Here is a 12,250-nt window from a genome sequence, read left to right on the forward strand (position 1 = left end):
TCTTTTGCGCAATCCATCACTGATTCCCTAAATACATCCCATTCCTCCCCCACTCCCCTTACTTCCATGTACTTATGTATATATATATATATATATATATATATATATATATATATATATATATATATATATATATATATATATATATATATATATATATATATATATATACATAAGGTATTAAGAATATATGGTGTGGGAAGCAAGTTGTTAGAAGCAGTGAAAAGTTTTTATCGAGGATGTAAGGCATGTGTACGTGTAGGAAGAGAGGAAAGTGATTGGTTCTCATTGAATGTAGGTTTGCGGCAGGGGTGTGTGATGTCTCCATGGTTGTTTAATTTGTTTATGGATGGGGTTGTTAGGGAGGTCAATGCAAGAGATTTGGAAAGAGGGGCAAGTATGAAGTCTGCTGGGGATGAGAGAGCTTGGGAAGTGAGTCAGTTGTTGTTCGCTGATGATACAGCGCTGGTGGCTGATTCATGTGAGAAACTGCAGAAGCTGGTGACTGAGTTTGGTAAAGTGTGTGAAAGAAGAAAGTTAAGAGTAAATGTGAATAAGAGCAAGGTAATTAGGTACAGTAGGGTTGAGGGTCAAGTCAATTGGGAGGTAGGTTTGAATGGAGAAAAACTGGAGGAAGTAAAGTGTTTTAGATATCTGGGAGTGGATTTGGCAGCGGATGGAACCATGGAAGCGGAGGTGGATCATAGGGTGGGGGAGGGGGCGAAAATCCTGGGAGCCTTGAAGGATGTGTGGAAGTTGAGAACATTATCTCGGAAAGCAAAAATGGGTATGTTTGAAGGAATAGTGTTTCCAACAATGTTGTATGGTTGCGAGGCGTGGGCTATGGATAGAGTTGTGCGCAGGAGGATGGATGTGCTGGAAATGAGATGTTTGAGGACAATATGTGGTGTGAGGTGGTTTGATCGAGTAAGTAACGTAAGGGTAAGAGAGACTTGTGGAAATGAAAAGAGCGTGGTTGAGAGAGCAGAAGAGGGTGTTTTGAAATGGTTTGGGCACATGGAGAGATTGAGTGAGGAAAGATTGACCAAGGGGATATATGTGTCGGAGGTGGAGGGAACGAGGAGAAGTGAGAGACCAAATTGGAGGTGGAAAGATGGATTGAAAAAGATTTTTTGTGATTGGGGCCTGAACATGCAGGAGAGTGAAAGGAGGGCAAGGAATACAGTGAATTGTATCGATGTGGTATACCGGGGTTGACGTGCTGTCAGTGGATTGAATCAGGGCATGTGAAGCGTCTGGGGTAAACGATGGAAAGCTGTGTAGGTATGTATATTTGCGTGTGTGGACTTATGTATATACGTGTGTATGGGAGTGGGTTAGGCCATTTCTTTCGTCTGTTTCCTTGCGCTACCTCGCAAACGCGAGAGACAGCGACAAAGCAAAAAAAAAAAAAATACATATATACACATATATATATATATATATATATATATATATATATATATATATATATATATATATATATATATATATATATATATATATATATATATATATATATATATATATATATATATATATATTGGAAAGAATCACAGTTTTGCGCTTGATGAAGTATATTCCCAAGAGTCCACGGGGAAAATGAAGCACGGTAATTTCCCAGGTGATATTTCGTGTAATAATCACATCATCACGGGAGACACAAGAGGAAAATATACCGGCCAGTTGATATACAACAAAGGGATGAAACTAGGACGCCATTTGGTAAACATGTGATGGTCCAAGGGAGACTTTTAGCGAATCATAAACTATTATATGGATAAGAAGGTGAAGTGTTTTCAATTTTTTTTTAACAATAGAGCTATCCAATTTATGTAGACCGTTACTAATGTTAAGATTATTAAGATTGTAATTATTTGTGTATTTAAGAATAGAAGGTTCAATAATGTTACTCTTGGTAATAGAGTTAGAGTTAATAAATGAGGTGGCATTACTCCAGTCGATACAATGATCATAGTTTTTAACGTGATTAAACAAGGCATTTAATTCTTGTCCCGTACTTATATTATTTTCATGTTGCTTAAGTCTGACAGAAAGATCCTTACCAGTCTGCCCAACATAAAACTTATCATAATTTCTACATGGCACTTTCTTGATGCACCAAGGAATTTTTTGATAGAAAATTGCTAAAGGATAGCTTACCTTCAAATGCAGTTTGGTTTAGGTATGTAGATGATGTTATTTGTGTTTGGCCAACAAAATTAAAATTTACGAACATACCTTCCATCAAATATACTGTAGAAAATGAAATTGATGGTATGTCACCATTTTTAGATTGCATGACACATAGGCAAGGAACAAAGTTTATCATATACAGAAAACCTACCAATGTATGCTCATATATCCATTATTACTCATCTCAACATGAGAGAGATAGACTATCATCACTTCCATCTACGTGCCTTAGGGCATTATGTAGTTGCAGTCCAGAGTAGATTGATGAGTTTGAAAAGATATATTTTATTGGATCTAAGTTAAAATACCCTTGATCTTTCATTGATAAATCCCTTAAGTTAGTAAAGAAATCATTTTATAGAGTTGAGGCCAAACCTCCCATTGACATGAAAAATCTTTTAGTTTTCCCTTTTAATTTTTCTTTTTCTTTTTTTTCTTTACTTCCAATGTTGCTTAGATCCTTCTATGAAAATGTTGCCTTAAATTTTCTATATATGTGGAACGACATGTTTCGTGGAGACAATCCACCTCATCGGGTAACACTACTTAAAAATATCATATAGATCCCAACATCACATTTTGTTCTTACTATTCGGGCACAATCTTTTCAGGCCAAGCACTGTCTACTTTCTCTGGTCGTAATTCTTGTAGCCGAGAGTGATTAAGGGGGTGTCAGATAGTGGTTGTTGTTCTGGGTAGCTGGGTGTATCTTGAACAATTATTATATATCTTTGTTTGTTTTTTGTTTTTTAATTCCTTCATCATGATTTTATTGATACAAGGATGGGCCTTGAAATACCATGGGGATAAATTAAAGTTTTTAGGTTTAGCAATTAAGACAGACTTAATGACGTTACGTATGGCATAATCAGCAGAGTGGTATAGAATGACTGGATTACATAGATCTATGGGTTGACCATTTCCATGACAATGTTTAGCGATTGCATTTTTGTGGTCGTTCCCACGTGTTGAATGTCGGTACCTTGCATTTGAAGCGTAAACACTCCCAATTATTGGCCTACTATTCATCAATGTCTTGCTGATGGTGTTATTGTACTGGGAAGCAGCATTACAAGCACTGTTTTTTTGAACGTGTCTTAATCTAGCTAGGTTGGGAGGATAGGGCAACACTAAACATTTAGATTTTCCTTATTTGTCATATCTTTGTTACAAGAAGCATAATATGTCTTCCTAACTCTCTAGTAAGCTTTATCCACAAACCAATTGGGATGGTATAACTGCCTAAAGATACGTCTTATATGACTACTTTCATCTAAGAGGCCTATGGGATCATATATCCGTAGCGCTCATAAAAAACATAGACATAACTACAGACATTTTTACAGTAGGATCATGTACTGAGAAACAATGAGTATAACTCTCAGAATTGGTAGGCTTCCTGTAGACTTAAAAGGAAAAATTATCAGATTCTTTATTTATGAACACATCTAGAAAGGGCAGCTTGCCTTCTTTTTTCACATTCCGTCTTGAATTTGATAGTTAGCCGGATGTTGTTAAATCCATTAAAGAAAACATCATAATCTTGGGAAGATGGCCACAAGGACCACACATCATCTACGTATCTCAGCCAGACTTTCGGAAAATTATCAATTAAAGTTTAAATTTCAGTCCTAGAATATACTATGAATAGATCACTAAGAATCAAACTAAGAGGATTTTCCAGGGCAAGACCAAATTTCCGTCTACGAAGATTACCTTCATTAACTTTGAAAACATTAATAGAAACACAAAGGTCAACTAAGAAAAGGAAAGTTTTTAAGTTCAGAGGCAAGTCAAGGATGAGATCGGGCAATTTCCTCCTAAGATATGTGATGGTTTATCAAACAGTACTTTAGTGAAATGTGAATTCGCATAAGAAAAATGATGAGAGTATGATGAGGCAAATCAATGTTTCTAACTGTGTTAAAAAATCTAACCTATTGATAAAAAGCTACGAAAAGATTTTACCTTGAATATTGCTAAGATGTTTTACTACCACTCAGATAACTGATAACCATATATATATATATATATATATATATATATATATATATATATATATATATATATATATATATATATATATATATATATATATATATATATATATATATATATATATATATATATATTTTTTTTTTTTTTCTTTTTTTTTTTGCTTTGTCGCTGTCTCCCGCGTTTGCGAGGTAACGCAAGGAAACAGACGAAAGAAATGGCCCAACCCACCCCCATGCACATGCCTTGATTCAATCCACTGACAGCACGTCAACCCCGGTATACCACATCGCTCCAATTCACTCTATTCTTTGCCCTCCTTTCACCCTCCTGCATGTTCAGGCCCCGATCACACAAAATCTCTTTCACTCCATCTTTCCACCTCCAATTTGGTCTCCCTCTTCTCCTCGTTCCCTCCACCTCCGACACATATATCCTCTTGGTCAATCTTTCCTCACTCATTCTCTCCATGTGACCAAACCATTTCAAAACACCCTCTTCTGCTCTCTCAACCACGCTCTTTTTATTTCCACACATCTCTCTTACCCTTACGTTACTTACTCGATCAAACCCTCACACCACACATTGTCCTCAAACATCTCATTTCCAGCACATCCATCCTCCAGCGCACAACTCTATCCATAGTCCACGCCTCGCAACCATACAACATTGTTGGAACCACTATTCCTTCAAACATACCCATTTTTCCTTTCCGAGATAATGTTCTGGACTTCCACACATTCTTCAAGGCTCCCAGAATTTTCGCCCCCTCCCTCACCCTATGATCCACTTCCGCTTCCATGGTTCCATCCGCTGCCAGATCCAATCCCAGATATCTAAAACACTTCACTTCCTCCAGTTTTTCTCCATTCAAACTCACCTCCCAATTGAATTGACCCTCAACCCTACTGTACCTAATAACCTTGCTCTTATTCACATTTACTCTTAACTTTCTTCTTTCACAAACTTTACCAAACTCAGTCACCAGCTTCTGCAGTTTCTCACATGAATCAGCCACCAGCGTTGTATCATCAGCGAACAACAACTGACTCACTTCCCAAGCTCTCTCATCCCCAACAGACTTCATACTTGCCCCTCTTTCCAAAACTCTTGCATTCACCTCCCTAACAACCCCATCCATAAACACATTAAACAACCATGGAGACATCACACACCCCTGCCGCAAACCTACATTCACTGAGAACCAATCACTTTCCTCTCTTCCTACACGTACACGTGCCTTACATACTCGATAAAAACTTTTCACTGCTTCTAACAACGTGCCTCCCACACCATATATTCTTAATACCTTCCACAGAGCATCTCTATCATCTCTATCATATGCCTTCTCCAGATCCATAAATGCTACATACAAATCCATTTGCTTTTCTAAGTATTTCTCACATACATTCTTCAAAGCAAACACCTGATCCACACATCCTCTACCACTTCTGAAACCACACTGCTCTTCCCCAATCTGATGCTCTGTACATGCCTTCACCCTCTCAATCAATACCCTCCCATATAATTTGCCAGGAATACTCAACAACTTATACCCCTGTGTGTTTGATGATAGAGTGGCAGATACAGGGTGTTTTGGTTGAGGTGGTGTAAAAATGAGAGGGTTAGGGAAAATGGTTCGGTAAACAGAGAAGAGGTAGTAAAAGCTTTGCGGAAGATGAAAGCCGGCAAGGCAGCAGGGTTGAATGGTATTGCAGTGGAAGTTATTAAAAAAGGGGGGTAACTGTATTGTTGACTGGTTGGTAAGGTTATTTCATGTATGTATAATTCATGGTGAAGTGCCTGAGGATTCGCGGAATGCTTGCATAGTGCCATTGTACAAAGGCAAAGGCGATAAGAGTGAATGCTCAAATTACAGAGGTATAAGTTTGTTGAGTATTCCTGGTAAATTATATGGGAGGGTATTGATTGAGAGGGTGAAGGCATGTACAGAGCATCAGATTGGGGAGGAGCAGTGTGGTTTCAGAAGTGGTGGAGGATGTGTGGATCAGGTGTTTGCTTTGAAGAATGTATGTGAGAAATACTTAGAAAAGAAAATGGATTTGTATGTAGCATCTATGGATCTGGAGAAGGCATATGATACAGTTGATAAAGATGCTCTGTGGAAGGTATTAAGAATATATGGTGTGGGAGGCAAGTTGTTAGAAGCAGTGAAAAGTTTTTATCGAGGATGTAAGGCATATGTACATGTAGGAAGAGAGGAAAGTGATTGGTTCTCAGTGAATGTATGTTTGCGGTAGCGGTGTGTGATGTCTCCATGGTTGTTTAATTTGTTTATGGATGGGGTTGTTAGGGAGGTCAATGCAAGAGTTTTGGAAAGAGGGGCAAGTATGCAGTCTGTTGTGGATGAGAAAGCTTGGGAAGTGAGTCAGTTGTTGTTCGCTGATGATACAGCGCTGGTGGCTGATTCATGTGAGAAACTGCAGAAGCTGGTGACTGAGTTTGGTAAAGTGTGTGAAAGAAGAAAGTTGAGAGTAAATATGAATAAGAGCAAGGTTATTAGGTATAGTAGGGTTGAGGGTCAAGTCAATTAGGATGTAAGTTTGAATGGAGAAAAACTGGAGGAAGTAAAGTGTTTTAGATATCTGGGATTGGATCTGGCAGCGGATGGAACCATGGAAGCGGAAGTGAATCATAGGGTGGTAGAGGGGGCGAGAATTCTGGGAGCCTTGAAGGATGTGTGGAAGTCGAGAACATTATCTCGGAAAGCAAAAATGGGTATGTTCGAAGGAACAGTGGTTCCAACAATGTTGTATGGCTGCGAGGTGTGGGCTATGGATAGAGTTGTGCGCAGGAGGGTGGATGTGCTGGAAATGAGATGTTTGAGGACAATATGTGGTGTGAGGTGGTTTGATCGAGTAAGTAATGTAAGGTTAAGAGAGATATGCGGAAATAAAAAAAGTGTGGTTGAGAGAGCAGAAGAGGGTGTTTTGAAATGGTTTGGTCACATGGAGAGAATGAGTGAGGAAACATTGACCAAGAGGATATATGTGTCGGAGGTGGAGGGAACGAGGAGAAGTGGGAGACCAAATTGGAGGTGGGAAGATGGAGTGAAAAAGATTTTGAGTGATCGGGGCCTGAACATGCAAGAGGGTTAACGGCGGGCAAGGAATAGAGCGAATTTGATCGATGTGGTATACCGGGGTCGACGTGCTGTCAATGGATTGAACCAGGGCATGTGAAGCGTCTGGGATAAACCATGGAAAGTTGTGTGGGGCCTGGATGTGGAAAGGGAGCTGTGGTTTCAGTGCATTATTGCATAACAGCTATAGACTGAGTGTGAACGAATGGGGCTTTTGTTGTCTTTTCCTAGCGCTACCTCGTACACATGACGGGGGGAGAAGGTTGTTATTCTATGTGTGGTGAGGTGGCAATGGGAATGAATAAAGGCAGACAGTATGAATTATATACATGTGTATATATGTATATGTCTGTGTGTGTATAGATATGTGTACATTGAGATGTATTGGTATGTATATTTGCGTGTGTGGACGTGTATGTGTATACATGTTTATTTGGGTAATTTGGGTCATTCTTTCATCTGTTTGCTTGCGCTACCTCGCTAACTCGGGAGACAGCGACAAAGCAAAATAAATGAATAAGTAAATCATAAAAACCTCCAACAGCCAGGATCGAACCCGAGACCCCTGTGCAACAGGCGAAGCGCTACCGCTAAGGAAATGACTATTCGCATGCTATGTACTAGAATACTTTTCGTCTCACATTGGTGAGCAACGGGGTTTACACCAGTCATTTCCCAACAGGCGCACATAGCCAGCAGATAGCATTTTGCCGAGCCTAACTTTACAACGCGAAGGTATATGAATACGAACAAAGTGCATATGAACGAGCAACTTCATAGTACATTCACACCTCCAACAGCCAGGATCGAACCCGGGACATCTGTGAAACACACACTTTACCAAACTCTGTCATCGACTTCTGCAGATTCTTACCCGAATCAGCCTCCAGCGTTGTATCATCAGCGAACAACAATTGACTCACTTCCCAAGCCTTCTCATTCACAACAGATTGCATACTTGCCCCTTTCTCCAAAACTCTTGCAATCACCTTCCTAACCACTCCATCCATAAACAAATTAAACAACCATGGAGACATCAAACACCCCTGCCGCAAACCTACATTCACTGAGAACCAATCACTTTCTTCTCTTCCTACTCTTACACGTGCCTTACATCCTTGGTAAAAACATTTCAATCCTTCCAGCAACTTACCTCCTAAGCCATATACTCTTAAAATCTTCCACAAATCATCTTTATCAACCCTATCATATGCCTTCTCCAGATCCATAAATGTTACAAACAAATTCATTTGTTTTCCTAAGTGTTTCTCACGTACATTCCTCAGACCAAACACCTGATCCACACATCCTCTACCACTTCTGAAACCACACTGCTCTTCCCCAATTTGATGATCTGTACATGCCTTCACCCTCTCCACGGATATCCTCTCATATAAATTCCTAGAAATAGTCAACAAACGTATGCCTCTGTAATGTGAGCACTCACCTTTATCCCTTTGTCTTTTTACAATGGCACTATGCATACATTCCGCCAATCCTCAGGTACTTCACCCTGATCAATACATACATTGAATATCCTTATCGACCATTCAACAAGACGTCCCCCCCACCCTTTTTTGAGAAATTGCACTGTGATACTATCTAAATCCGCCGCCTTGCCGGCTTTCAAATTCTGTAAGGCTTTCACAACCTCTTCTCCTTTTACCAAACCATTCTCCCAGAGCCTCTCACTTCGCACATCACCTCGACCAAAACATCCTATATCTGCCACTCTATCATCTAACACATTCAACAAGCCTTCAAAATAATCACTCCATCTCCTTCTCACGTGACCACTTCTTGTTATTACCTCCCCATTAGCCACCTTCACCGATGTTCCCGTTTGTTCTACTGCGTTACGAACTTTATTCACCTTCTTCCAAAAATACTTTTATCCTCCCTAAAATTTAATGATACTGATTCTTACCCCAACTCTCATTTGCCCCCTTTTTTACCTCATGCACCTTTCTCATGACTTCCTGTCTCTTTCTTTTATACATCTCTCTAATCTTTTAATTACTTCCCTGCAAAAAAATCATCCAAATGCCTCTCTCTTCTATTTCACTAACAATCTTACTTCTTCATCCTACCCTTCAATACCCTTTCTAATCTGCCCACCTCCAACCTTTCTTATGCCACATGCATCTTTTGCGCATTGATCAGACAGACTTCTCTTGTTACACGCTCTCCAATGTTCCCTGAACCTTCTCCCCCTAACCAACCCGATAATTCACTTCCTGGTCCGAAAACACCCAATTTTTTCAAAATTTCATTCTTTCAAAATCATATCTTAACTGATCCGCCTCTATATTGCGTGCTGTTAAATCTAATAACCTCGCTTTCATTTACACTTCTACGTTCCTCAATTCACGATCTCATTTAAACTCACTCACTAACGTTTTGAGTTTCTTGCTCGAATATGCAACCAGAGCAACTCATCGGCGAACAACTGACTCACATCCTGCCTACTTAATCCTCTCTACAAGTTCTTTGCATTTACGTCCCTCTGCATCTCAATTGTCAACGTATTAAACACATCCTTACCGCAGACTCACCTTCACATGGAACCACTGACCCTCCTATCCATCAACTGACATACATGCATTACTTGCTTGATAAAAACTGCTCGCTGCATCTTTAATAACTATCATATGCTTAGCCCGGATTCCTGGGTGACACACACAAATCCTTTTGTATGTACGTATTTCTCACAAATATTTTCGAAAGCAAAGATCTAATATACTACTAAGACCTTATTAATCCTTCCTAGTCTAGATTTGCATGACAATGGTTTTTTTTTCCAAACAATGATTCTTTTTGTTTGTGCATAGTATTCAGTTTTTACAATGTATAGAATCGCATTTCATTTGCAATTGCACCTTTGTTAAATTCATTTTTCTCTTCTTCACATAAAGATGCATGGGTAATGCACTGGTATCCATTCCCATCTCTTAAGATATAACCCCACTTCAGAAGGTCACTTTGTAGCATGTGCCTGTGAGAAAGGAAGTATACCATTTTCTTTTCTGAACTATGAAATCCCTCTCGGTCGTATGCTTTAGAAAAAATACCAAACATTTCGCCAACAAAACATTTGGACTAATGCCCAGCACTGTAGCCTTAAGGGCAGACGGAAGACGACCAGACTCTATTAGAATCATCCACTCATATAATTCACCAGATGTCAGTGAAACAGTTATGCTAAATCAAATATATCTAACAAGTAAACTACATATCCACATCACAGTTAGGTCGATACAATAAGAGAAAAAGAGCGAACGCTGAAAGCTACAAAAGTGAGCTGGAAGCTGACATATGATGGTATGATAATGGCATATGAAAGTCATTCTTTGGACATTGGATCTAGGTGAGCTGGTGCAAGGTTCTGTTAAAGACAATTAAAGGTAAAAATAGAAAAAGGAGATCAAGAGAAGCGTGCACATTAAACTACTTTGTTTCATATAAGGAAAGGAAAAATTCACATACCCGTACGTGAGAAGTCTTTGGACATGAGCACGGATCCATATTGGTCCTCTGTTATAAAAACATGGTCACCTTGTCTTACAAGTGTGTCCAGTTTATTCAAAAAATCAGCGGCCCTTATATACTTGACCCGTCCTGCTTTCTCAGAGTCGGCAATCTCTCGGAATATGCCAGATTTCACAGACTTGGAATGATAAGATTTTATACAATGTTAATTCTACTATATATTTTGTTTATCTACTATGCTTAATCACCTTTTCCATTTCAGCGAGATAACGTAACGAAACACACGAAAAATGTCCCATCCACTCATATACGAATACATATATACATATATATTCAGCTGCTCCCAAAACACTTGCCTCTCATGATCTTTCTTCTCATGCCCAGGTGCATATGCACCAATAATCACCCATCTCTCTCCATCAACTTTCAGTTTTACCCATATTAATCGAGAATTTCCTTTCTTACATTCTATCAGATACTTCCACAACTCCTGTTTCAGGAGTACCGCTACTCCTTCCCTTGCTCTTGTCCTCTCACTAACCCCTGACTTTACTCCCCAGACATTCCCAAACCACTCTTCCCCTTTACCCTTGAGCTTCGTTTCACTCAGAGCCAAAACATCCAGGTTCCTTTCCTCAAACATACTACCTATCTCTCCTTTTTTCACATCTTGGTTACATCCACACACATTTAGGCACCCCAATCTGAGCCTTCGAGGAGGATGAGCACTCCCCGCGTGACTCCTTCTTCTGTTTCCCATCTTAGAAAGTTAAAAAAAAAAAGAAAAAGGCAAGTGTTTTGGGAGCAGCTGAATGAGTGTGTTAGAGGTTTTGATGCACGAGACCGGGTTATAGTGTTGGGTGATTTGAATGCAAAGGTGAGTAATGTGGCAGTTGAGGGAATAATTGGTATATATGGGGTGTTCAGTGTTGTAAATGGAAATGGTGAAGAGATTGTAGATTTATGTGCTGAAAAAGGACTGATGATTGGGAATACCTGGTTTAAAAAGCGAGATATACATAAGTATACTTATGTAAGTAGGAGAGATGGCCAGAGAGCGTTATTGGATTACGTGTTAATTGACAGGCGCGCGAAAGAGAGACTTTTGGATGTTAATGTGCTGAGAGGTGCAACTGGAGGGATGTCTGATCAATACCTTGTGGAGGCTAAGGTGAAGATTTGTATGGGTTTTCAGAAAAGAAGAGTGAATGTTGGGGTGAAGAGGGTGGTGAGAGTAAGTGAGCTTGGGAAAGAGACTTGTGTGAGGAAGTACCAGGAGACACTGAGTACAGAATGGAAAAAGGTGAGAACAATGGAAGTAAGGGGAGTGGGGGAGGAATGGGATGTATTTAGTGACTCAGTGATGGATTGCGCAAAAGATGCTTGTGGCATGAGAAGAGTGGGAGGTGGGTTGATTAGAAAGGGTAGTGAGTGGTGGGATGAAGAAGTAAGAGTATTAGTGAAAGA

This window comes from Panulirus ornatus, chromosome 2, assembly GCF_036320965.1.
Source record: "Panulirus ornatus isolate Po-2019 chromosome 2, ASM3632096v1, whole genome shotgun sequence".
Classification (NCBI taxonomy): Eukaryota; Metazoa; Arthropoda; class Malacostraca; order Decapoda; family Palinuridae; genus Panulirus; species Panulirus ornatus.